This window comes from Epinephelus moara, chromosome 24 (genome assembly GCF_006386435.1).
Source record: "Epinephelus moara isolate mb chromosome 24, YSFRI_EMoa_1.0, whole genome shotgun sequence".
NCBI lineage: Eukaryota > Metazoa > Chordata > Actinopteri > Perciformes > Serranidae > Epinephelus > Epinephelus moara.
In genome coordinates this window covers 6,724,102-6,729,570 of record NC_065529.1, presented here as the reverse complement: position 1 = coordinate 6,729,570, position 5,469 = coordinate 6,724,102, and positions in this window count along the sequence as shown.

Genomic DNA, 5,469 nt, shown 5'->3' with positions numbered 1-5,469 from the left:
AGAAGGGCAGAGCATCTCAGGAAAAAGAGGAGGAAGAAGGAATATGTAAGGACAGGTTTTTTTCAGGGACCATTTTAAGTTTGTTAAAGGATTGTTCAGCCAGGAAAAGGGAGGGCAGCTCAAAGCAGAAAGGCTAGAGGTTGAAGAATATTTGAGAAATACATATTCAGATTTAGAGAAGAATAGGATAATAGGTTTCCCACCCGATATCCCTCCATTAGCAGGGATAGAGCATGAGATGGATGTCAGGGCACCTAGGTGGAAGGAAGTTCAGGAGGTGGTCAGGCATGCAAAGGCTTCTTCGGCCCCAGGGCCTAATGGAGTCCCCTACCGGGTTTATAAAAGTGCACCTGATATTCTTAAATTTTTGTGGAAACAGCTAAGAATAGTTTGGGAGAAACAAATTATCCCAAGAGCATGGCGTAGGGCAGGGGGTGTCCTCATTCCTATGGAGAAGGAGTCTGTGGACCTTAGCCAATTCCGGATGATTTCTCTCTTGAATGTAGAAGGGAAGATTTTCTTTAGTGTAGTAGCGCAGAGATTAGCTAGCTACTTAGAAAGGAATAGCTTAATAGATACTATGGTGCAGAAGGCAGGAATACCAGGTTTTGCAGGGTTTTTAGAGCATACTAGCATGATCTGGCACCAGATTCAGGCAGCCAAGATTAACAAAAGGGACCTGCATGTAATATTTTTAAATCTTGCAAATGTGTTTGGTTCAGTACCACACAGCCTCATTTGGAGTGCGTTTGACTACTTCAAAGGATGGAAAACTAGGATTTGTCCAGTGGAAGTGGGGTGTAGGGGATTCATAGCAAGATCAGCTGTCTCGCTCCTGGGGGAACTCGGAGTGCGGGGACAGAGTTTGAGGAAGACAGTGAAGGAAATGTCAGATGAAGCAGTCAGGTGTAGCCAATGGATCTGGAAGCGTAGAAATAATGTCAGTTCGGGGCCAGCAGGGGGAACTACTAAGCAGGGTACATAACTCCTTGAGATCAGGTGGAGAGATCCACCAATCAGTCCTCTCAGGAGAAACTCCAGGAAGAGGAAGGTTATTTAAGTGTAGGAGTGGCCTATTTGAATCCCTTTTGTTTGAGACCATGCTACAAGGTGAGTGTGTTTGCTGGTCCTGTCACAAAAGAGTCTGGCTGCAGACCTCCAGTGTGAGGCCACAAAAAACAACACCACCTTTCATAATAGTTTAACGTTAATTTACTGCAAAGATCTGAACTTAATGTGGGAAATATATTCCATGACAAAGGAAGCTCATGCATCTGCTTACACTGTGAACCTGCAGCTCCTTTAAAGAGAAGTTACATGAAACCATCAATCGACATAGCAGCATAATTAATCTAAGCTTTTTTTCCATAGCCTCAACATCTCATGTATAATATTTATTTAAGTGAAATACATTATTTTGTCTACTATTACATTAAATGATTCCACCATTGTCTTTTATATGATATACTTTACACCTGAAGATCTTTAGAAGACATAGACGCCAGTCAGACTTACTTGTGTTCTTCATGGTATAATGAAAATAAATCATTAGGTACATGATTTAAAAAAACAAATATGAAAATACAGAAAATGACAAATTTTCATTTTGTTTATTCTGCCTTTTATTGAACATCATTAGTCCTCAATGTCACAATCAGTGTATGCAAAGTACCCTCGTTTGTCAGCAATCTCCTCACAAACGATCCACGTCTTCCATTTTGTAGAACTTGAATTTAAATGGCTCCAGGATTGCGTCTTTCTCCATGTCATCAACCATGGAACTTTAATCTTCAACCCTGAGTCTGTCATACTGCTGCACAGCCTCTGCCAGTTCCTCTTCTCCCACTGTGATCACACTGGGCAACTCCACCTTGTCTGAAAACAAGTGCTGGTTTGTTTCAACCCACTCTGCTGCCTTTTTACATTCATAAATTACCCTGGCCCCAACTTTGTCCTATGGAGAAGACAGAGAGAGAAAAAAGGTAGTCTTCCTATAGCAAAACTGCTGTACAATCAGTGCTATAAACTCTATTATTCACGTAAAAATAACAGCACGTAGAAAGTATCAAAAGGACATTTCAAAAGGAGCTTTTTGTCAGAATAACCTGAATATAAAACAGGGAAACATGCAGACACTTCCACTGACAAGCTGTGCAGCGTTCCACTATATGCCCTGCACTTGTTTAAATAATTGAGTGATGCATCTATATAACACAGAAAAAAGTAATGTTATGTTCATAGTATATATTACAATTAGTAAAAGTATAAACCGAGTGACAACAAATAAATGTAAAATAACCTGAGCGTCGTAGTCAACCGCTAGCCACCGTTAGCGTAACATATGTAACATTCGGTAATTTACGTGCGTAGAGCGGCTGGTAAAACGGCAAACATATGCAACCTGTGCATTTGTTTTTTGGGATATATAAACTTACTGTCACGGTGGTAGTCAACTGGCAAAAGTCGGGCACGGCGGCAGTCAAATAGCAAAAGTCCTTCACTTGCAAGCAACTGACGAAAATGCCGGAGTCCTTTTGGAGACGCACAAAAAGTTTGTTATTTCCGGGCCTGACACTGGAGGCGGCCTGAGAGAGGAGCCTGCCCCGGAAGCAGCCTCATGCTGGAGGTCTGCAGCTAGACCCCTCTCGATCCTGTGAGTTTATTTATCTCCTTTAACTTTAGCTTATATTGGAGTTATGCTATGTAGCGTGTGAAATAGAGTATGGTGAATGTGCTAGGAAAGGTAGTATCAGCACTGCTTCTACCTGGAGCTCGCATGTATAGAGCCTGGGTTTAGTTGAAGGTGGCAGTGCTGTTTGGGCTGAGAAAGCCATGTGTAAGTAAGGTAAAGGAGGTTGTTGGGTTGGTGCGGGGAGCAGTGAGACCTGGCATTAGGGGAGTGTCTCTGGGACGCCAGAGATCAGTAGCTGTGTTCGAAATCGCTCCCTATCACGGATATAGTGCACTATATAGTGTGTTCGCCATTTTGTAGTGTTGTTCGAATTCTCCGCGGTTAATTTCATTCACTATATAGTGGACTATAAAATACCCACAATGCAGAGCAAATGTGAGTGAACAAACAATGTACCCTACATTTTACTCCCATATACCACAATGCAATGCGGTCGTCTTTTGCCAGAGGAGAAGAAGAAGAACAACTGCAAAGATGGCAGAAAAAGGCGCAGCGTTTGTTTATAAATGTAAGAAACGTTAAAGTATCAACATTTTATGTGTTTAACACGTTAGTAGCGTAGCTTTATATGTCTTTCAACAATTATAAATCGACGGAATTGGCTACTATTTCTTAGCAGAGAAGTATTCCGTGTCCTGTATTGGTATCTGTTAGCTAATGCTACCATTAAAAACTCAGACGCAAATGTACTATCTCAACTTAAGGTTGGCGATGTGAGGAAAATGCCTTGGGATAAAGAAAATAGTGTTAAAAAGTTCACATCTGAGTAATGACTTTGTTTAGATTTCTAACGCAACGTTATGAGGAGACACTTCACTCACATCTTATCTGTGTTTGTGTTATTTTCCCAATTGCAGATTAGTTATAAAATAACTGCTCCTCTCTCACTTTTTCCAAGTGACTGACGAGGACGTAGAAACTCTCATAAAAACTGAGAGTGAAGCACAACGCCGTCTTTTCAGGACGGCGAAATGTGGCACTTCATGGATGGGAGTAAGCAAACATCTTTGAGTGATAGCATTGTTTTGTTCCTCACTTAATTTTATTCTTGTGTCAAGTAATGGTAGTCCTAAACTCAAATTACCTGTGTAAATCAGTGCATCATAATCTGTAAATCTTAACAATTCATAGGAGAATCTAACAGTCATGAGGCTAGACTTATTGAATAATGTAATATAATATCAAGCTTCATAATATTAATGTATATTTAACAGTTATTTTGAAGAATGCAAATGTAAGGCAAGGCAAGGCAATTTCATTTATATAGCACCATTCATACACAAGGCAATTCAATGTGCTTTACAAGAGAAATACATTAAAATAAAACATTAAAAGGAACAGTTTGAGATCATTAAAAACAAAAGCTAAAAGCAAAACAATAAATAGTTAAAAACAGTGCAGAAAATGCATTTAAAAAGCAAACATAAAGCAAAAGCAACAGCAGACAAATATAAAAACAATAGCTACAGATTATCCTAACAATAAGTTACAAATCTAGTTCACTGGTAAGCTGCAGTAAGTAATGTAAATGTAAGTAATACTCTGCTTGTATTAGGGTTGTCCTTAAAGAAATGGGGCGAGAGGGGGTCATAACCCCAGCCAGGGCTGGCAAGACTTACAAGGTATGATTTGTCTCAGCTCTTTGTAAGAAACAATAAATTTAGTCAATAGTGACAATAAATTTGCCTTATTATATCAATATATGACAAGTCTGTTCCTCCATAATTTTAAGGAACTCAAGAAGCCCCCAACTGGTCAGGGGACAGAGTCGGGGGAAGACACTGCGGCGTTCTGGAAATGGTACCCCCTTATGGATGAGGCACTTGGGGGGAGGCCGTCTATTCAGCCTCCTGTCCTTGTTGCCTGGGGGGAAAATTCCAGGGCTGCTGCAGTGTCTCCCCCTGATGCCCATAGAGCGGGGAGACAGAGCCAGGGCCAGCCAAGAGGCAGAGGACTGACCCCGTCCTTGAATTTCTGGAGGCAGAAAGTGCGAGGGCAGAGGAGAGGGCCAGAAGGGAGGAAGAGAGGGAGGAGAGGTTGCTGTCTCTTCTTGAGAAAATTGTAGATAAAATGTGAAAAGTTAAATAAATGTTTTTGAGAGTAGGTAAGAGGTTTCTGTGTATATTTCAAGAAAAAAATAAAGTCAAGGTGATTACAAGGGGCGCCAGCCAAAACTCCCTGTTTTGACTTATGGATTTCAAAATATAACCAAAGCTCTATCATAGGTCTGGGCAATTTATTGTTATTATATCGATATCGTGATATGAGACTAGATATCGTCTTAGATTTTGGATTTTTGGTCTATATTGCCCAGCCCTACTCATTATCATAATAAAAACAACAACAATAATAGATAACTATAGTTATAAAGCTATATTACTTTAAGTACTTTTAATTGCAACTTCAATTCAAACAATATGCCCACTATGACAGTCATGGAAACAAACAATGGTAGCAACATAAATAAATAACTACAACAATAACAATAACAATTATTTGATTTGATTTCACAATAAATTACAACAAACAAATAAATAAAAAATGAATAAATTTAGCTTATAATCTAATTATTTGATTTAATTTCACAAGAAATTACAAGAAACAAACAAAGTAGTAAATAAATAATAAATAGTAATAAATACCCTAACGAACCACTCCTGAAACCTCACCTCACCTAAAATAACACTATTTACAAACTGTCTTTTCCTAGACTCACAAGTCAGTCTTTAGACGCTTTGCTTAACTAAAGACTGATGACTTTCTCCCTGATTTTGTGT